The 23,693-nt window shown below is 31.7% G+C and overlaps 1 protein-coding gene and 1 long non-coding RNA gene across 2 annotated transcripts in view; one reads left to right on the forward strand and one right to left on the reverse strand.

Moving 5' to 3' along the window:
- LOC129943454 (chaoptin) overlaps positions 1-23,693 on the forward strand; it is a 267,774-nt gene that overhangs the window by 74,313 nt on the left and 169,768 nt on the right. The gene's annotated exons all lie outside the window — the stretch shown is intronic.
- LOC129943455 (uncharacterized) overlaps positions 9,559-23,693 on the reverse strand; it is a 149,944-nt gene continuing 135,809 nt past the window's right edge. Inside the window, exon 3 of the long non-coding RNA XR_008781248.1 lies at positions 9,559-9,638. This is a non-coding gene — a long non-coding RNA (uncharacterized LOC129943455). The remainder of the gene's footprint in view (positions 9,639-23,693) is intronic.

Genomic DNA, 23,693 nt, shown 5'->3' on the forward strand with positions numbered 1-23,693 from the left:
TAAATTTAAATCTTTCGATGAACAGTTTAAATTATATAAAATGCTCATTCGATTTTAAGCCTCATTTCTCCCATAGTAAGTTCTAGTGGAAGAACGTATGTGATAAGTTCCGTAACGGTAATTCAAATGTACACAAGATAGTAAATAAGGTGCATCAATTTCAATGTTTATGAGTTGATGAAGAAATATTAAATCATTATTAACCCGCCTTTGATGGAGAGATTACAATTGAAGAAGCTAAATACGATGTTCATAGGGAGGCAGATGATAAGGATCTTTCCAAGGAAGACCCTTTAGGGCAAAACGAATGAAATTAAGTTAAATTGATTAAATACGTTTTCTATAAATTTCGTAATAAGGAGTCCATACTTGAGATATTTAAGATAAGGACGAACATGGCAATTGTACAAAGAAAAAGTAACACATGGATCATTGAACTCCTTTGCCCAGCGTTTTTAGAACCAAGCATAGAACTTGCGTTATTGACAATAAAATTAATGTGATGTGTAAACTCTAAGTTGCTGAGTTTTTGCTGCGATATACAGTAGTCAAATACGTTACTGATTAGTTTTTTAGTAAAAGATCCAAGCTAAGAAAAACCGTGGAAAACCAAGAGCTTTGAGTTCAAATAAAATAATTCCTTGGCTAAGTTGATCAAAAGCTTTAGAAAAGTCAATGTATACACAATCAACTTCATAATCTTGTTCTAAAGCATTTGAACATATGATTGAGAATGTGAGGAGATTAGTAACGGTTGATCTTTCGCAAATGAGATTTTACTAAAAAATGCTACACTTTCACAAAAAACTTGTTCAAACAATTTAGGAATTCAAGAAAGCTTTGCAATGGGTGTGTAGTTTGTTATATCCGCCTTGTTACCTTTCTTGGAAATTGATTTTAGAAATGACTTTTTCCATATACTGGGAAATTTGCCTGTTTTTAGAGAAAGTTTGAATAAGAACGAAAGGGGTTCAACTAAAGCATTAGTACACTTTTTAAATACTATCGGGGGAATACCATAGGGATCGGCTGAGCAGTCATCATTCAATGCAGACAAAAGATCAAGGACCGTACTATGACTACAGCTAGTTTGCGAAAATGAGTAAAGATTATGAAAATATACTTCATCAACTTCTTGAGGGCTATTAACAACTGACTCCATGTAAATTTGTTGCGAAAGCGTGACAGATATCAACAGTTTTATCTAACGAAAGGTTCTTGTAAGTGAAGTTAACTGGAAAGCAATCGGATTTTTTCTTTAAGTTTACAAGTTTCCAAAATTTTTATAATTCTCTTTCAAAGAGGAGAGACTTAAATTCATTAAAGAATTCAACATAAGCAGAAAAGTTGATTGGAGACAGAGTTTTGAGATAAGTTTTCTATGTCATTTTTTTTGTTTCGAAGTAAACTCAATTTTTTCGTGTACCAAGAGGGGTTAAAGTTAATACATATTTCTTGATTTCTTAAAAGGTAGATTCTTTCTTAACAATTATTAAGGATCTTTTAAAAAAATTGAAACTGCTTCGTCAATATAAGAAAATGCTAAAGTATCAGCAATTCCAGCAATGGTTAAATCTTCAGACAACAACTGGAAATTAGCTCTTCTAAAGTCAAAATTATATAAACAATCAAAGGAATTACTGCGTTCAGTAAGGTGAATACTTAATTCAAGAAAAATGTCCAAAGCTGGGTGATATTTATCAATATTAGTAATTTCTGATCTAGATTCTAGAACAAGAGTACCTACTAATAGCATCAAAGAAAATACTAAATCGTGAATTCGATTCTTAAGAAGGATTTTATCGAGAAAAGATAGTTCCTATTGTGAAGAAGAGAGAGGCTTCAAGGCAAGATTCGTCTTCCGATGGAATCCAGTCAATTTGTGGTAAATTAAAATCACCTAGGAGTAAAATATTGGTGTCAGCGCAGGACAAACTAATAACAAAGTCTTATGCTAATTAGAGGTCGCTATAAACAGACTCTAAACTTTTTGGAGCAATATAAACGTTTAAAATGAAAAAAGTCCAAAAAAAACAGTTCAATTGATAATTCAAATGAAAAATATACAGAAGAAGAGAAAAATGTATTTTTTACCGCTATGAGAACACCTCTAACTAAATGCTTTGCATTACCAACGTAACGATCATTTCTGTAAACTTAGAACTCTTGGCTGAAAAGTTCTGTGTCAGAAAAGCTTGAATTTAGCCAAGTTTTTGTCAAAACGAATACGTCATGTGGAAATGATTGGGAGTTGAGAAAAATGTCAGCAGTCTTACTTCGAAGTCCCTTTACGTTTCGGTAGAAGAGGGCAATCCTGTTGAGTTTTTTGGCTTGGTTTTCAAAGAAACACCTCGTTTTTGTCTGTGTGTAAATTCTTTGACTAAAGTCTCGGCAGGTCATATATTTCTATTGCAAATTGAATCGAAAACGTGGGATTCGTTGCTAAAAAAAGAAACAAAGCTATTTGGTTTATTGATCTTAGTACATCTAATGGATGAGCTACAAGGTATGCTTTTGGTAGAAACTAAGTGAGAAGTTATATTTTCTGGCGTTGTTAGTGGGTCTAGACGAGATATTAAAAATATTTTTGGTTTCAATACAGCTTTCATATATGGATGGAATTGTTTATTTCTATTCCAGTAACTAAGTCGCTAATGGAAGCTGAATTTAATGTGAATCAAATACCATTTTATTTTTATCTTTAGGTTTTCTCCGACGAGGAAAGACATATTTTACCCCTTCTTATCTGGCTATAATTTTCAAAGCTTTTATTCATTCAAAACTCGATTATAATTGGCTGGTGCTCCAGTAACGTATTTGGGTCTTTTGGATAGAATTAAAAAAAAAAGGAATTTGAAAATAATAGGCGGTCGTTTTATTACTGAGACTTCAGCAAGATTTCATACCTTTCATTATTAGCCTATTGTATTCCTCCCCTCAACAAAATTCAACCATAATACCCGTACTTCTAGTAATGATCATTAGTTAACCTGACCTACTGTAAAGTTAAGGGATTCTTTCTTTGTCGCACTTCACGAATGTGGAACACTTTACCAGGCTAAATAATAAGCACTCCTTTCAATGTGCAAACATTCAAAACAAATGTGCATCGGTATCTCCTTTCTAATTCTATCCTCCAATCCTAATTGCTTGCACTATGTCTAATCATTACAAGGGTATTTATAACCCCTTGAGAAGTATCGAAAGAGTTGTCAAGTGTGCATATGAGATGAAGAATTGAGAAATTATGGATTCAAATCAAATGGGGTGGCGCAACAGTCCGTTGTGAACCAGGGCCTAGTGACTTACAACTCTCAACCATTCCTGTGTGCGAGTACTGTTGTCAGGAATGGAAGGGACCTACAGTTTTATGCCGAATCCGAACGGCTAGTTTGAGAAAGCACTTTTTCATGACAAGAATTACTCTTGAAGGATTTGTCAATTCCTCGCAAGAGGCAGTACCCGCGAAAATTATTTTTTAAATTAAGGTGGCACAGGCAGGGATTGAACCCAAGACCCCTTGCATGACAGTCCAACGCACTTACCATCATGCCACGGGTACTACGAAATTATGGATTATTAACCATAAATTTATCAGTTAACTGTGTGTTAAGTTTGAATATTAATTATTATTTTTAATTTTTCAACCAGACGGGGGGCCAAACACCCCAAAAGATTAATTATGGAAAGATAGGCCTCATTGTACTTAAATCATGTCTATTTTATTAAAAATTAACTTTTTCAATTTTGTATTTTTTTATTTTAACATACTTAATGTGAATGGGGTGGGGGTATTTCGTTTTCCCTTGGGTTTGAAAGTGGTTCAAAAATCAAAATGATTTAAGTCTTGTACAAAAAGTGCAAAAAAGTGTACAAATATATGCAGATAAGCATTCACGGTATTAGGGGAGGGGTTGAACATTTTTTAAATTGTGCCCCAGAGGTCATTCGACAATATTTTCTATATATTCATCAGGTCCCACCGGCCTATTTATCTTCTATCACTTTAAATCCTACCCTGATAACAATTTTATAGAACAAAATTGGAAAACGTAAAAAAAATTCTGTTCTGTGTGAAGAGAGAAAATGATGCCGTCATTGCCTTTGAGGCCTTTGAGGCGTTTGAATTGTATTTTTATTTTTATTTGCTTTGTATTGTATTGTTTTGTACATTGTACCACCTCTCACCCCATTCCCAACATTTTAAGCCTAATAAGAAAGTTATACAATATATATATATAAATTGATGCAGGTGACAAAGTGACATTTTCATTGTCGATTATGTGTGACCCGTATAATATTTTGTCGTCGTTGTTGCTGTCGTCGTCGTCGTCAGGGACACACATTGAAGTTTTTCTTTTGATATAATTGGCTTGAGGGCAGGAAAATTGTTTAGGGATATGTATGTACCTTTGTGTGTAGGTGTGAAGATGTATAAAATTATAGGTACCAGAATAAAATTGAGTTTTTCATTTTTATTTTATTTTTTTTATATTTCAAAGTGACTGATTGGTAATAGGAAAACATGTGAGACATTTATTTTTATTATATTGGTTTGGAAGTTTTGTTTTGTTCTTGGAATTGGAAATCAATTTGTTTAACTGGTTTTCAAAATGTCACTCAATTTAACAAAGTATAGTGTCAGAAAAACCTCAATTTATGGAAAAGATTGATTTCTTTGAAGGTAAAAAAAAGTTGGCATTAACCTTAAAATCGAGTCAATTAAGAACTGAAATTTGATAGAAGTATGAAGAACAGGATTATTCTTTTAAAAAGTCTGATTAATATCGGTCAAGAGGCACAAAAAGCCTTTCAATGAAGTTCTCAAAAGTGCAGTAGAGTGAGGATTGTTTAAATGATTTTAACTTGATACTAAAGAAATGAAATATGTAACTTTAAAATAAAATTTTATTTCAACGCATTGAAAAATCAAACCCTAATGCCTTAAGCCTTTTTTATAAATCGGCAGAACAAACAAAACGAATAAAAAATAATTTTTTTTAGAAGTTGTCACAAAAAGAAAGTAATATTAGATTACAACTTAAAATAAGAAGATAGTAACAGGATGTAAGTAATATTTAATAAATAAAAAAATGAAATTAATAAAATACTGGGATACAATCGCCACTGATAACTTTCTATTTGTGCCCTCCTGTTGATATTTTTAGGAGTTCAACGAAATATTAAAAATTGTTCCCAAAAACTATAATCGAAAAGGCATTTATTGGTTTTTTCTTAAAATGTAACTTAAGTTAAAAACAATATTTTCATATGAAGAAATAAGCTTAATTTCGAAATCTGCTATTTAGTCGAAACAAATTGTGTAAAGCCTTGTATAGAGTTGTATATTTCTTATAGAAAAATGTCAATTGGATTTTTCTTAGTATTCGAGTCGTAAATCAAATTTTACCAACATTTAATTATATTTTTAGATTTTCATTTAAAAAAATGCTTTGCTTTTGGAAAAAAAATTAGCGAGACTTTCAAAAAATTTCAAATTTTGGGTGGATTGATTGAATCTTTATTTGAGAGCCCCCCATGGTTTTCAGCTTGTTTGTATAGATCTGTGACTTGACAAAGCTCTACCGGAAAACTACTAAGGGGGTCAAATCACACGATCTTGTTGACCAATTCATTCAGTTTGACCCAATTCATTCAGTTTGACCCCGCTCGCGCAGAATACTGATTGTGTCTTTAATCATTAGTCTTCGGTGTCCACATCATCCAATTCAGAACACACTGCTATCGCAGTTGAGGATGATAGCTGGGCCATCATAACTTTTCAAGAAGTACGGACCGATGAGACTTCCAGCCCAAAATCCACACACGTGAATTGATGTTGTTATACATATAATAATGCAGAAAGTGCTCTTAAGAAAATTGTGTGGGTGGTTTTTTTTATCATAGCAGTTTAAAAAAAAGGTGAACACTTTGGTTAGCTCTCAATATCTCACGAACCACTGACACTAGAGATGAATTAAATTGTTTATTATATATTGTAACATGATACCAAACTAACATATTTTTGGAAAATAATCCAAAAAAAAATTGTCACCTCGAAAATTTTACGAATAAAAATGATTTCATCTTCAAAACAATTTTGTGCAACGATAAATCACATTTTTATCATCTGGTTAAATTTTGAGAAAAACCAAATTGACAATTTTTTTTATAAAAAAATAAAAACCGTAAAGGAAAAACATTACTTAAAGCTGGTAACAATTGAATTTCGTCTAAAATATATTTTCAAAAACTAAAGATTATGATTTCAAGCTTATTTTGTCTAATAAGAAATATTGTTTTTAATATTCGGTAAAATTTTGATAAAAATTGAATTGACAGTTTTTTTTTTTAATAAAAACATAAAAGAAAATTTAACAAAAGTTGGTAAAAATTGACTTTCGACAGAAATATCTTTTCAAAAATTTGAGATTTTGTTTTCCACTTAATTTTAACTCATAAGAAATATCCTTTACAATATTAAGAAAAATATTGAGAAAAATCGAATAAACAGTTTTCTTACAAAAAACTAAAAACCTAAACAAAATTAAACAAAAGTTGGTGAAAATTGATTTTCGACTTCAATATCTTCTTAAAAATTTGAGATTTTAGCTTCCAATTCATTTACTTATTAGAAATATTGTTTTCAACATTCCGAAAAAATTTGAGAAGAATCCAATCGACAGTTTTTTTTTTTAAATAAAAACATTAAAAAAAATTTGGTAAAAATTGATTTTGGATTCAAATATCTTTTCAAAACTTTGGGATTTTGGCTTTAAACTACTTTTATCTTTTAAAAAATATTACTGTCGTCAATCAGTGAAATTTTGAGAAAAAATTAATTGACAGTTGGTAAACTTGGTAAAAATTTACTTTCGAATCAAAAAGTTTGTCAAAAATTAAAAACATTGTCTTCATACTTTTTGTATTTCATAGAATATATCGATTTCGATATTCTGTACTTCTTTTTATAAAAATTCAACAGTCCGTTTTTTCATTAAAAAAATCAAATCTACAAGAAATTTGGTAAAAATTGATGATCGGTTCTTGATATCTCTCAAATTATTTTCTTTCATCCAATTTGTAAAAATGTAAGTAATGCTACTAAAATTGATAAAAATATATTTTTGAAAAAAATCTATGTAACAAAACTAGATTTTCAAATTTTCAAACTAAACTATTTCTTTATATGAAAAATATTTTTGGTAATTTAAAAATTTTAAGAATAATTCAACTGACAACTTTTTTGACCCAACACGAAAACGTACAAACTTTTAAGCAAGACAAATCGGAAGACGGGATGGGAAGTTATCAGTGTGGATCGCATTCCAGCCTCTTTTTTTATAGTAAAAAAAGGACTTTCAGCATCATTTGATTTTAGTATCTCTTGAAAAAATTCATGTAAAGTGTAAATATCTTTGCCAGTTTTTGAGATATGACCAACACATATATTTCTCTGAGAACGTTTGATTTATATTCCAGGCGTCGAGAAATGTCAAAACGTTTAATTCGACGAATCGGACCCAATACAATAACTTATTATGGGAAGTTCTAAAATTATGTACCGGGATCTTTACGTTATGGGGTCCGAATGTAAACGGTGATTTTTTAAGAGCTTGAGAACGCATAAAATTTGCAAAATCTCATCGATTCTTTATTTAAAACGTTAGATTGGTCCATGACATTTACTTTTTGAAGATCATTTCATTTAAATGTTGGCCGCGGCTGCGTCTTAGGTGGTCCATTCGGAAAGTCCAATTTTGGGTAACTTTTTCGAGCATTTCGGCCGGAATAGCCCGAATTTCTTCGGAAATGTTGTCTTCCAAACCTGAAATAGTTGCTGGCTTATTTGTGTAGACTTTAGACTTGACGTAGCCCCACAAAAAATAGTCTAAAGGCGTCAAATCTCATGATCTTGGTGACCAACTTACCGGTCCATTCCTTGAGATGAATTGTTCTCCGAAGTTTTCCCTCAAAATGGCCATAAAATCGCGAGCTGTGTAGCATGTAGCGCCGTCTTGTTCAGTTCTTCCATTTTTGGCAACAAAAAGTTTGTTAGCATTGAACGATAGCGATCGCCATTCACCGTAACGTTGCGTCCAACAGCATCTTTGAAAAAATACGGTCCAATGATTCCACCAGCGTACAAACCACACCAAACAGTGCATTTTTCGGGATGCATGGGCAGTTCTTCAACGGCTTCTGGTTGCTCTTCACTCCAAATGCGGCAATTTTGCTTATTTACGTAGCCATTCAACAAGAAATGAGCCTCATCGCTGAACAAAATTTGTCGATAAAAAAGCGGATTTTCTGCCAACTTTTCTATGGCCCATTCACTGAAAATTCGACGTTGTGGCAGATCGTTCGGCTTCAGTTCTTGCACGAGCTGTATTTTATGCGGTTTTACACCAAGATCTTTGCGTAAAATCTTCCATGTGGTCGAATAACACAAACCCAATTGCTGCGAACGGCGACGAATCGACATTTCACGGTCTTCAGCAACACTCTCAGAAACAGACGCAATATTCTCTTCTGTACGCACTGTACGCATTCGTGTGGTTGGTTTAATGTCCAATAAAGTAAACTGAGTGCGAAACTTGGTCACAATCGCATTAATTGTTTGCTCACTTGGTCGATTAGGTAGACCATAAATCGGACGTAAAGCGCGAAACACATTTCGAACCGAACACTGATTTTGGTAATAAAATTCAATGATTTGCAAGCGTTGCTCGTTAGTAAGTCTATTCATGATGAAATGTCAAAGCATACTGAGCATCTTTCTCTTTGACACCATGTCTGAAATATCGCGTGATCTTTCAAATACTAATGCATGAAAATCCTAACCTCAAAAAAATCACCCTTTATTATACTCATAACCCATTTATTATAATTTCCAAAATTCAATTTTCTAATAATTTTGTGTGCTTTGAAGACGCAAATAGTTCTACGTGAAATTTTAAAATAATATCGTCCGCAACAGGCACAGGTGGTTTTAGTTTATGTGTCTTTTGTTCTTAATCAAAGGTGAAAGGAAGTCTCTCGGGAACTCTTCGCAAGATCTCTCCCCATAAAGCGAAGGGCTTTCAAAGTAGTTTTCCTTATATTGTGTTGGTCTAAAACAAACTCCTTTACTACAAAGGGTGTTGGCATGTATCTTTTGTTTTTGTGTTTTTTTCCCCTTAGATGGTGATTTTTTATCGATCAACTTCAAGACACACAGATGTGAAAAAGTTATCGATTGTAAGGTAGTGCTCGGTGTTGGTCTATGATGACATCAACAACAATAACACATCAAATTAACTACCAACCCTTGTACTTTGATCAGAGCTTGACTATTACTAACTACTAGTTTTACCAAATATAAAAAAAAGTAATAAGATCTTAGACCTCAAGTTATAATTTACTTTTTGCAGTTTTTCTTCATACAAAAATTTCGATTTTTTTTTTTTTTTCAAATACCCCCAAAACTTGATTTGCAATTTTGCACACATAAATGGACATACGAAGACTAAGTAATATGGCTATAAAGTTTTGTATACTTGTTAAACATTAGGACATACCTGAAATCACTGTCGAACTTATAGCATTTCATGCAAGTTTTGAAGTAGAACAAATTTAAGAAAATGTTTTCGAATGACCTGAAAGATTAATTGTCTATTAAAATGTAAGCTTTTTTTATTCGATAAATGTTTAAAAAACTTTAAATGTGTAAGTAAGAAAAATTAAAACTGAATAATATAGCATAGATATGAAAAAAATGTATCAAAACATTCTGGGAACAAAACATTAGGAAAATAGACCCCATGGCACGAATGTATCGTTTTTGTCGTGATGTAAAAGAGAGATAAAAACTAAAAAATAATTTCCTTGCAAGAAAATTTTCTTATATTTTTATAAGTAACTTGAGTTTAAAGTCAAAATCTTCCTTTATTCGCAAAATATTAAAGTTGCAAATTAAGTTTGATAAAAGCTGTAATTTATTTGTTTTATTCAAGATAAATTTTTCAATTTGTTGTTATTTATAAACAAAATGTTATTAAATAGCTAAGAAAATGTTTGAGATATTAAATGGGGTCAGTTCAATTTGTTCACTTAAAAAAAATGTCTTACTGATTTTTTTATATTTTGAAAGTAATTATTACTTGAAATTTTGATATTTGTATTTGTGGAGCAAAATTTACTAACAAACGATAATTCTGCTGGTTCCTGCAAGATGGAGAAAGTAAAAAGGTATCCTGAAGGCACGGAACTATACAAACCTACCTTCACTCGCAAACAGAGATCTTGAAACGAGATATTTCAAAAATTTCAATTTTCAAACTATTTAACTTCCAATAGAATATTAGCAATAGACTGCTGACTGCTGAACTCCACAAAAAATGAAAATAAATTAAATGCAAACTTTCAATTAAAAATATTTATCATTGAGGACGTTTCTGAGATTGTTAACACAATTATAGTTTTTAAACTTTAAGTTCAAGTTTCATTCTATTGAATAATATAAACACTTTAAATTTTCTTTAAGGCATGGTTGTACCTAGTACCTACACATAGAAGTCTAACACCCTTCTTTGTTAAAACATTAAACGTTTGCTTATACAGCCACTTGTAACACATATAAAAATCATATAAGATATTGTTTCTTTTTCAATCTTTTCAATGTATTTTAATAAACTCATAAATGCCATCCTGTAATCAAATGAATTAAAAATAAGGGAATTTCAACTCTGTCGTTTCAAAATTTCAATAAAATTTAACCTTTTTTCACAATCTTTCCCTTACAAGGCCTATTTACCTTTCTTTCTACCAAAATCTCTACATATCTCAGAGAAATTTATATATCTAAAGAAAAAAAAAACATAAATCACATCAACATCACCATCGTCATCATCATCTCCATCAAACCAAATGAATTCTAAGAATTTAATATTTTTTCCAAAATTTCAAATCTCCACAACACACCAACACACATACACAAGACTCATGACAAAAAGCTTTCAGCAATAATCAACACCGAAGATTTTTATTTAAAAATTCCTAGAATAAATTATCATCAACCAAAAATAAGAGAAAGTGCAAAAATGATGTACGTATGTATATATGTACATTCTTTTCAAGGCTGAATATGGAATGAAGCTAAAATCAACATCAATTTAAATTTTGTCTCATCACCTTATCGTATAGAATCCTTACCTATACTTGCTCCTTTTATGTATATGTAGATAAAGGTGTACAAACTTATGTCTTCTTTGGAAAAAGGTACATGAAGTGATATCGTGCCGCCTTCAGAAATTCTCTCACCTTAACATCCCTATAGATAAAAATATGAAATTCACCCTTTTTGTATTCATTCATATACGTCTCTCCCTGTACCTAAGTCTATGGGGTAGGTCGTCCTGCCTGACGGTGCACATTTCGCGACTCTCGACGAAGAGGCAACCTTTAAAAAAAAATTGTGTCTACAAAACTTCATAAATTTCAATATCCCCTCTTTTTGGATTTTTTAACCACCATCATCTTCATCACCCAAGCGATATTAATTTTCCCAAAAATTCCAATATATTCTGTCTCTCACAATGAGATGCATAGATTTTGTACACCTTCATCCTACATCCATTACCCTTTTTGCCGATGAACTTAAGCCTAAGAGACGACAATATGACAGGGCGAAAGCAGGGTAACGCAACGAAGGCGTTATTTCGGCGGCGACGCGGTGGTGGTGATAATAGCGAAGGCACAGTGATCTCTCATCCTTTCATCTCAAAAATATTGAACTTTCAATCTTCTAACTTAGCGTGAATGATGTGGTTCACATGAAATAAAATGCAGAGGAAGGAGAAGAAAATAAGAATCCTTTACTCATAACGTTGACTTTCCAAAATCCTTACAAAAATGCGATGTAATATTATAAACGCTTGACTGTAGATGTCTATCTGTACATCATATAAGTAGGTACCTAAGTATTTGAAAGAACAAAATTTATCCAGGCAACGAACGCTAACGTCGAGTCGCGTCATCGAGCGTCACGTCGGTTGTTACTTTTTGTCGACAGACGTCGCGTCGTTAAAGGAGGAGTGATTTTTCGTTTACCACAAAGTGAAAATCATAAATTCATCGTCGTCCTTCTCACATAACAGAAAAGCCTCCCTTAGCCCTCCCCTCTTTCGAATGAAATAACACGTGTTAATCAAAAATGTTGGAGCAACATTCAAAATTTTTCTGATATTGCTTTCCATATTGATTTATCTTTCTACTCATAGGATAAAGCAAAAGAGACACATGTACATACATACGAAGGTATTTATTGATACTTCAAGGACTTTACGCATTTATCTTTTTTTTTTGTCATCCAACATCCCGCTTTAGCTTCAATCTCGTCAACAACCCGACCAACCCCAACCGACCAAGAGGGTTGTTTTTTTTTTTAAATTTGGATAAAATTTTCATTGCAAAAGACTTTTGCTTGACGCCGCTTGAATGCTTTGCAAATAACCAATTGATTTTCATTTTTAATAATCCCTGTCGTTGCCGGGTTTCGGTTTGTGTATATAAGTGTAAATAGTTGTTTAAGGATTTACAAAAACATCCACACAGAAACAGAGTTCCCGAGAATTTGAATGAATGAAAGGTATTGGCTTCGAGCTGCTTCGTTATTGCTTTATTTGAGTGGAAATAAAAATTGTATCAGCAAAAATAAAAAGGGAATTTCCTTATTTTTTGTTGTTAATAAAAAAATATTTGTGGGATTCTTTTGAAAATGTCAGAAGAATTTTAAATATTTGCCAAATCGTATTTTTCTTTCCTATTTTAGATTTGTTTTTATTTTTTGCTTTAAATTAGGGAGAAGTGCGAGGAAATGTCAATAAACAAAAATCCCTAAATGAATGTTAATATCTCTGTTAATTGGTAAAAGATTTTTATTCGTGAGTAAACATGGGTTGAAAGAATATATTTTTAGAACACGGAGGTATGTTTTTATTTATTTTAAGGGTTTTTAATTGGTTTGATTTTACCTATCTTTCCTCTTTATTTTAATATTTAAAGATGGGTGTAGGTCTTAAATGAGTAAGGAAGCATACATATCAAGACCTTTCCTACTTTTCTTATAATTTTAAGGGATAGAATCATAATTTCCAAGGAAAACAGGAACATTTCGTTTATGTCAGACAAAAACATCTGATTACGCTAAAGAATTCAATTTCACAAAAAATTATCTAAATTCTTTTTAATTTTAATGCATTTTTTTTTTTAAATTTTCAATTTAATTAAAAGTTGTTGCCAATAAAATATGAAATAATAGATCTTGAATTTCCATGGACAAACAAATATTTATTATTTCGAACTTAAGAATGTACAAATTTGTATATAATGTAAAAAAATACATTTTCTAAAATGAAAAAAATTATTTATATTTATTTATTAAAATTAAATTTTTCAATTTATTGACTTCAAAAAGATATGGCAAAATAAAAGTTATATGAAATAAAGAGAATTAAACTATAAATATTGGTTTCGAATTCATTTCAAAAACAAAGTTTTTATTATTGTAAGGCTTTATAATAATACAAAATTCTTTATTTTTTTTCTGGTGCGTATACTAGACCGGTTTTTTTTGGTATTCCGTCAAGGAAATAGTCAACATTTAACTATCCAGACTTAAAAAGGTCAAAAGGCTTGATATCCCTGAGCAGACAAAGTATAAGCTCTACAATTGGAGTAATAACAGGACACTGCCTAATAGGATGACATGCTCTGAGGCTAGGGGTCTACACAAATCACTTTTGTAAAAGCTACATGGACGAGGAGGAAGAGGAAACAGTCCAATTCCTTCTATGTACATGTCCAGCACTCTCCATTAGAAGGAATAACTTTCTTGGTAATCCCTTCTTCGATAATACCAGTGAACTGGCAACGATTGACATAAAACATCTTTACTTTATTAAAAGTACGAAATGGTTTGTTTAAGGTTATTACTCTACCATGAGTAACCTCATCATTGGACCGTACTTCTTCGAAGGTGATGCGAATCGTAACATAACTGTGAATGGTGAGCTCCACCGTGATATGCTAACCAACTTACCAAATGCAAGAGCTTGACTTCCATGACATATGGTTTCAACAAGACGGTTCTACATGCCACACAGCACGCGCGACAATGGATTTATTAAGAGGCGAATTCGGTTGAAATGAAATTATTTCAATTTCATGACACCGGTCAAATGGCCGCCTAGGTCGTGCTATTTAACGACTTTAAACTATTTTTGTGGGGCTATGCTCATATTTATACAGACAAGCCCGCTTCAATTGCCTTATTTGAATACAACATTGAATCATTTATTCGTGAGATACCTGCCGAAATGTTGGAAAGATTATGCCGAAATTGGACTAAGTGGATGGGCCATTTGAGGCGCAGTCAAGGTCAACATTTACATGAAATAATCTTCAAACATTAAATTATATGGATCGTAATATGAATTCAAATAAAGTTTTTATGCATTTTTCTGAATTGTATGTGTTTTTTTTAAACTTTCCTATAGCTTTTAAAAAATCACCCTGTATTACATCTTTTAAGTTTTAAATTTCAGTCACCTCAAAAACTCAAGCTGATGCATCGTCGTTTCTTCGATAATTAGTTCCTTGAAAGGTATGAAAATAATTCAGATTGGTATCATTATATCACCTTTAGCTATGAGGCTTATTTTAACTAAGAAGGCTAAGACAATATGAAGAAGAGTCGCATTTGGGACTCTTTAAATCCCAGACTGATGCTTGAAAAGCCTCTACATCTTGAACAATCCACTATTTTGGTATTTGGTTTGGCAATGAAGGGCTATGTGATTGCCCCTATTATCGTCGGAAATGAGAGTGACTCAATTGTTTTAGTGCGATTGAGCATTTGTAAATGAGACAAATTTCTTACTACTCAGTCTCCAGTGTTCATGACAACTCTACAAAAGACGAGGGTAAGAATATTTTGTGTACATATTAGGTTTTTTTTTTTGGTTTTATTTCTGGTAGTTTAAAAATTGATCTAGTACCGTGTTTTGTTGAAATTTCTGTCTTAATTTATATAAAATTAAAAATAGTATTAGGTTCTCAAAAATCTCCGCGATATAGAAAACTTTAAAATATTTTTTTTATAGATTTCGACCAAAATGAATATGTATGGAAATGTATTCAACATTTTTTTCCTCTAGACTTCTAGAGTATTTGCAAATACAATATGTTCTTTATTTCATTCCCCTTTTTTTTTCAAAATTTTCCCGAAAATTGCATTATAATCCTTGAAACTCAACTTTGATTGATTCCGAAACTTAGGATGAACAACAGATCGAAGAAATCATAATCATTTGTCGAAACGACAGTTGCGAAACTAGCATCATGGGTTTTTCAATAAGGACGGGTTAATTTTGATAGCTCGTAGCGGCCATATTGTTTCTTTTAGCTTCTGTTGAAATATCTTCTTTTTATCAATCACTAAGGACAGATTATCAAGGCAAATTACAATTCCGATTTTGGTTGAAAAATCATCTTTAGCAATGAGGTCCAGATTTGGATGATTACGTAGGTGAAACATCAAAAATGAAAAATTTGGGACGACACCAATCCATTCTAGATTCAAGAGTTGCCAATGCATCCAAACAAAGTTGATTTTGATCCGATCCGTACTTCTTCGAAAATGATGCTGGGCAGGCCATTACCGTCAATGGCGATCGCTATAGATCGATGATCATCAACTTCTTACGGCCTGAATTGAATAATATGGACACCGAAGTCATGCTATGGTTTCAACAGGTAGTCACTATTGACCATATAGCTCAAGAACCAAACCATACTCTGCGCGAGCCTATAGACAACGTAAATTGGTGATTTAACCCCATTAGACTTTTTTTTGTGGGAATTTAAATACATAAAGAAACATAATCGTTGCCATATCGGTCAAATTTAGGCTGATTTATGCTGCGCCAAATGCATCGTAAACTGGCCACACAGCGAAGCCCTGGCGGTCATTTAAACGATGTTATATTACATATATAATGGCATTTATAGGGCTCTTAAATAAAAGTCAAAGCTTTTTGATATCTCATATTCCTTTGTACAACTTGTTTTGTCCAATTTCAAAACCAACCCGACTACTGTGAAAACCCTTTGTATGAATATCCAGCCATTCTCATTTCTAAGAAAGCTAACTTGTAGTCCCAACATTTTACGAAGTCTTCTGCTAGCTAGCAAAATCTCAAACTAATGAGATTTAAGACTGAGATCAAACATTTCGCATACCGTCAAATATCAAAGGTCCAATGAACCATACTCGTATATTTGAAAATCAAGACGTTCTAGGTAGGTATTAAGATCGTTTTTATCATGTTTCTGGAATATCAATTATTGGCGCCTGCACTAATGGGTAGGTACAAAAATCAAGACTATGATGTCTAATGCGCTAAAACTGGACCTAACATAAATCAGAATTCCTCGGCTACTTATTGTCTACCTTAAAATTGCATTGCCTAATTTTTACAGATTCCCAGCATTCCCAACAAAGACGACACTACGCATACAAAATCTGATGCAGCTGCTTCTGGCTCACCCCAAATTAAAAATTAAAGTATAAAAATACCAACACAGTAAGTTTGTTATGTTATGTGATCTTTGGAACTTGGTTGTGTCAATGTGAAATACTCTCACTAGAGATTTTTAATTCTTCAAAATTTTTTAGATTTCTTTAAATTCATCCCTCATATTTCTTATGAACTCGAGAAAATAACTCAACAACTCAACTCAACGAGTGAACATCTTCGATAAAATTTAATACATCCCTAAAAATAATATTAACAACTATCTACGGGGTGAATATCCGTATCCGCACCGCTTATATACCTACGAGGCAGGACGGAACTGCATGCCACATTGTTGCACTTTTTCGCGACGAACCGAATTATTTTATAAATTAATTATTTAATTAGAAATTAAGAAAAATAAAACGACGAGAAACCGAAACACGAGAGGATATACGACTGTTGAATTGGTTATCAGACGAATTTCAAACAAAGGAAACGATGATTAGGTGCGTTCGACCTCAAAGTGCAACAGGTAGCACTTCCAATGCTACCACCACAGCTAGATCAAAAGAGTGGGTTACACCAATTAATTTGATGGCTCGAATAAATTATTATTATCAATCAATTAGATTAAATGAAATGATTTTTAATCACCACAAGGGCGTAAGACCTGCAATTTTTTTTGTATGAAAACTTAAGGAAATTGCAAACCTACGGAACGGAACCGACGGTGGAAACACTTTTAAATAAAAAGAATAAATTTATATTCCCGAAGAGGGATTTTAATTCTTTTTATTGTTTTGAAAATTGGTTTGCTTGGGAAACCTTTTAAAGAGGAGTAAAACCCAAGATCTTTTAAAGAACAAAAAAAAGAACAATGGAAATTTTAAAATAAACGAAAAATGGACCGCTATTGCTTTGTCCCGAACGGACAAAACAAAATTTTAATGGGTCACGCGTCTCGTAATTTCGAGAGAAATTTAACGGAACACAAGTCAACCGATTTCTGATCTTTTTCTACAATATAATACGAAACGATTTTAATGTAAAATAGTAAAAATCACTATACTTAACTTTTTTTTTCTCCCAACTATACCCTCTTGATTTTGTTTCCCTTTTGTTTTTCCACCTTTCCTTCTTTCCTCCACACTTCCTACTTATTTTCTTCTCGATTTTTTTTTCTTTATCTCACAAAATTTCTTGAATTTCTTTTTTTTCTTATAACTCTCGAACTAAAATCCTTACACTTTGATTTTTTTTTTTATTTGCTTTCTTCCAAAATATGATATTGGTCTTTTTGTTGTCCGTAAAGAAGTGATCTTTCCAGCGTTTTTGATTTCCATCCAAACCTCTTCTTTACTCATCCCCCAATGCTTTCGGTCAATCCGAACGCGCGGAATTCGATCACGTCGTAATTCAGCCTCATACAGCCTATTTGCTGAATTTAGCCGACGCTCTTGAAATCCAACCGTGCTACCTACTCACACATAACTCCCAGGCTTATGCACAATCATTGTTGAATTCGCCGACTACTGGTGCCACTTCCAGAGGCGGTAAACTCAATGAGCGTGTTCAGCTATTTTCCCACTACTTCTTTCAAGAAATCCAAACAGATAGTTAAATACCAAGATTCAAGAATTCTACTTGAATACATGAATGAATACATTAGTCCCCTCCGAATCTAGGATAAAGTAATGTAACAAAAAAATATGAAAAGAAAGCGAAAATGATGGAAGATCCTTGATTAAAAAAAAATATGTATATAATTTCGAAGGAAAAGTTTGCAGTTATATTCTTATACGCGATTACAAAAAAAGTAAACTACGTCCGGTGTGCTTGTGTTTGATTGTGGGGGTGGGGGTGGGGATAAGAGAATAGCGTTCCATTTTGTACAATGGTGAGAATTTAAAATTATAAGTTACGAATATGTATGTTGGGCTCTCAGCCATTCTCAAAATGAGTTACATCTAGTGACCGGGGCCAACTGTCACCCACGTTCTCTCTCTGCTGGATCAGACCGCCAGTCTGTTCTTCACAATCGGTTATCCACGTTCGATGATATCTATGATTCTTGTTTCGTCAAGCTACTGAGAGAGTGACCCAATGGCTGATGGACCCTTATTTCTCTCAGTACCTTGACGGAAACACCTGTAGAGTAAAGAAGAAATGGCAAGGAAGGAACAAGGAATGGGATAAATTTTAACCGTGACAACACAGCTAACGCCACGACATCTACACACAAAATCTATTTTCTTATTGAAAACCCCTATACATACGAGTACTTCATTGTAACTTTCTTAGTTCATATTAAGTATATCTAATTTAAGCCCCCCTCCCTTGATGCCCTCTGTTTTTTGCGTCGTTTTACAAGTTTTTTTGTATGTTTAAATGGTAGACATGGGCATTGAAGAGAGGAATCAAGCGTCCATAGGTTCTTATCAAAAATCTACTATTACTTCCCCGAGGTGAACATCGGGTGCCTACTACCTCAACTTGAGATTGGGTTCTGATCGCAGTGGAAAGTTGTTTGGGCTAGCAAACGAGATAGGGAGGAGATTGGTTTCACTAAGCTAACATGTTAATTGGAGTTAAAATCAAGAACCTGGTCCAGATTAAAGGTTGTACGTCAGATTAAATATCTTAATAAAGTAAGAGCAGCAGAACAATTATCGGAGGCCCTAGTCTGCTATAAAGCAGATATCACCATTCATGAAACGCAATGGCATAGACCGGACAAACATTTGCGTTATACCAGTTGGTGTTGAAATATCTAAGATCGTCCATCCATCACTTATTTGGTCTTGATTAATTAAGTGAGGTCCATTTGGTTATTTTTTCCCTACATCTTTTGCATTGCATTCTGGAATTGGCATATTTAACACAAAACCAAGCGTAATGGATAAAAATGCAAAACCATTCTGAAACATAATAAAATTAATTAAGAACAAAAACCGTAAAATACCATTTTTGAAGGATTCTTCTTAAACTTTTGTTACAGGTTTGGAGATGGCAAACCAATTTTGTACAAGTTTTTAAAAAAAATCACTTAGTTTCTCACCATTTGGGGGACTTTGTTACTAATGAACTTGTCAGTAAAACAATTGAAAGATTCGATACTACGAACGGAATAACTCCTCTTAATGCATTTGTAGAAGAAGAAAATGTAAAAAATGTAATTAAGATTTTGCAAACTCAAAAAAAGGAGGTCTGGACAAAGTAAAAAATAGTTATTTAAAACAATTTCTTTACGTTGGAATTAAGTATTTAACATTTATAATTATTAATGCATGTCTTAAATTGCAATACTTCTCTCAATGTTGGCAAAAATTAATGATTGTCCCTGTGCTTAAGGATGTAAAAGCACGAGATAATCAGTTTACTTAGCAACATAAGTAAAGTTTTTGAAAAAATACTGAAACAACATATTTTAAAAGTTATTTCAGATAAAGACATTCCTCCACGATGTACAATTTGGCTTCCGTAGATCTCACAGCACATCTAACCGTTTTAATATAAATGCTTTAAGGTTCTTTTAATATTTTTTCAAGTGACTTATAAATGGGAATTTTTAAAAAGTAAGTAAACATACAAAACTGTATATTTGGAAAATCACTTCATATATTAACATAGCTACAAAAAGCTTAACATAAGGTTTTCTTCGAATTTATAATAGAAGTTAAGTTTTATAATAGAAGTTAAAAGAAATGGTTCCGTTTTAAAATTTAAATGGAACTCCATGTTTCATCTTGCAAAAATATTAGCTCTTACAATCCAACTTGAAAAAGCTGAAAAAGATAAATGTTGAAGGAAAAAAACTGTCTTTAAAAACATTTTAAATCCTTTTATTTTCTATAATAATAATTTTTAAATATCTATAAAAATGTATAGACAAAATCAGAATTCTTCGAAATATTAAGTTTGCATCGATATATTAGATTTTACAGCAAAAAAAAGGTCCTTAGAGGCTGGAGAGCACCTTATTCTATTAAGAACGAGGTGTTTATTGATTGTTGTATAATTTTAATCATAGAAAACAGGATTAGTTTCTCACTTGCTTTTATCAACTCTTATGTTTCATACGAAGGATCTGCTTTGAAAAAGGTATTCTTTTCATGGAACTTTCTATTTCTTCCAAATTTCTAAGGCTGTTTGCGTTTATTGAAGTTAAAAAAGCTTACAAAACAAAATGTTTCAATGGGTCGTTAAAAGTAAATATAAATGGGATATTAACATGAAACCAATTCATGTCCTAAATAGTTATTATATATTATAATTTTTCCCACTCAATATTTATTATTCCATACGCATAATATTAAAGTGACTCGCATCCTATGTGCTTACTGTAAAAAAAAAATATATTTTTTGCTTATTTTACCCACAAATGTCTCTTTTATTTAAATTACTTTGAGTTCGTGACAAAAGAAAAATCAACCATGAGTACAAACTCCTTTTTAACAACTATATGAAACTCAAATATGTATTTTTTTTTCTTTTTATAAATGAATCTCCATATTAATAAAATAAAACATTAAAGCTAACAGAATGAAAAAAAAGAAACTTTGTGAGTCCTTTTCTTCTATACATTTCTTACGCACACATGGAACGAAAAAATAAAGGAAAGAATATAAAAATCCCATTAAAATTCCCTTTGAAGTTCGATTCTTTCAATCAAATTATTTATGTCCCCATAATTTTATATGCAGGAAGCAGAAGGTTAGAAAAAACTTATAAAAAAATCACAAGCCTGTCTCTGACAGCTATGTAATCAATCATAGGACCTTTTATGTATGTATTTTAATGCTTTGATATTTTCTCTAATATTAAGCTATTTATTTCCTTAATTTCCCCAAAGATTTGGTAACAGTTGTAACTAGAAACAAAACTTCAATTCATATTCTATACCAATATTAAACACGAGTGATTAGTGTTAAGTACCATCATCGTTATGCGTTAGGTAAGTATATAGTCCCTTTCAAATATTATAGAGTCCTTTTGAAAACTATTTATGTATTCAAGAGTGATACATCTTCAAGTTTCACTTAACACCAATAACATACAATATTAACTCATTCAATGAGTACAATTACACAAAATAATAATAACATGAAGAAGAAATGAAGGGAGAGGGAATAGAAAGCTTATTTCATTAACAACACAACATCGTCGTATACATTCACGAATAACACACACACACATACGAATATGAATGTTATAGTACTTGATTGGATGGATGTGAATTATTGCTACTTACTTGAATTAAGCCCTAAAAGCACGTCCTTCATAGCAAATCAAATCCGTATAGAAATAACTACACAAATTTTAATAATGAGAATATTGAATACGTGGATTCCTTAATTGGTGTTACCATTGATATTAAAATATGAAGAAAACTGAAAAATTCTTCACACGTTTTTATTCAAAGAAAATAAAAGGAAAAATATACATTTTTTTTCCCAGAAAATATAATATGAGAAATGTAAAAATAAAAATGTATGAGAGCTAAACAAATTTCCTCTTACCCAAAAATCAACTTAAGAATGTGAAATAAATACAAATTTCACTCGAAATTGTAATTCTCGCATTTCAGTTTTCAGCAAAATAAAAAGAAAATCTAATTTTAAATTTATTTTTAGCAAAAAACTAAAATTTGGTTAAAATTGTATACACATTTTGGTTTCATTAAAAAAATGTTACTTCGTATTGCGTGAAGTTTATAAACACATTTTAGTTTATTAACTTTCCATAGGAAGTTATTGTAATGGGTCCGATTTGTCAAATTGAAAATTTTGACATTTCTCGACGTTTCAAGGTCCCTTGAGTCGATTTAAAAGATTTTTAAAAAGATGTCTGTGCGTGCGTGTCAATGTTTCGTACCTCCGTACGATCGCGACGTTTTTTCGTCGTCCATACGTCAAGAACCAGAAGAGATATCGGTTTCAAATAAATTTTGTTATACAGATAATAAGGCAGAAAGATGCAGAAAGGGATCTCAAGCAAATTGCGTTGGTGGTTTTTTTACCATAGCAGTTTGAAAAAAGGTGGACATTTTGGTTAACCCTAAATATCTTACGAACCAAAAACGCTAGAGACTTGAATTAAATTTTATGTAATAAATTGTGACGTGATACCAAACAAGGATAATGTTTGAAAAAAATCTTTTAAACGGTTTTTTTTATAAATAAAAAAAAACTGAAAAAAAATGTTTCACCTCCAAAATTTTAAGACTAAAATATGATTTTATCTCCAAAACAATTTAGTGCAACGAAAAATAATGTTTTTGACATCCGATAAAATTTTGAGAAGAATCGAATTGACATTTTTTTTATAAAAAATAAAAATTTGAAAAAAGACATTACTCAAAGGTGGTAAAAATTGAATATCGATTCAAATATCTTTTCAAAAACTTGAAATTTAGGCTTCAGACTTATTTTATCTAATAAGAAATACTGTTCCTAACATTCTAAAAAATGTTGAGAAAAATCGAATTGACAGTTTTTTACAAACAATAAAAGTTGGTAAAAATTGATTTTTAACTCAAATATCTTGTCAAAAATTCTAGATATTGGCTTTTAATTACTTTTATCTTTCAAAAAATATTGTAGTTAACATTCAGTAAAATTTTGAAAAAAAATCGAATTTACGGTTTTTTTTTTTTAATAAAACTCTAAAAAATTAATACTAAAACTTGATAAAAATTTACTTTCGACTCAAATAGCTTTTCAAAAATTAAAAATTAAATAAATTGGCTTCAAACTTATTTTATTTCATAGAAAATATTGTTTTCGATATTCAGTAATTTTTATATAAAAATCCAACAGTCTGTTTTTTCATAAGAAATAAAATCTACAAAAAATAGTACGCAAATTTGGTAAAAATTGATACGAGTACATATAGACAAACTTTTAAGCAAGACAAATCGACAGACGGGATGAGAAGTTATCAGTGTGAGTCGCAACTCAGCCTCTTTTTTCGTTTTGGGTGTGCAAATTCAAAATTCCCGGATATTTTTTTTTAAGGCAAGTGATTGTTTAGTAAGGATATTTTTCTCTTTGTTTTCTTTATCAGTTGGTACTGCGACAAACTAAATAAGCGAATTAATTCCACATTAACACCATCTGTGGCACTGTAACCTAG

Source organism: Eupeodes corollae, chromosome 1 (assembly GCF_945859685.1).
Source record: "Eupeodes corollae chromosome 1, idEupCoro1.1, whole genome shotgun sequence".
NCBI classification, from domain to species: domain Eukaryota; kingdom Metazoa; phylum Arthropoda; class Insecta; order Diptera; family Syrphidae; genus Eupeodes; species Eupeodes corollae.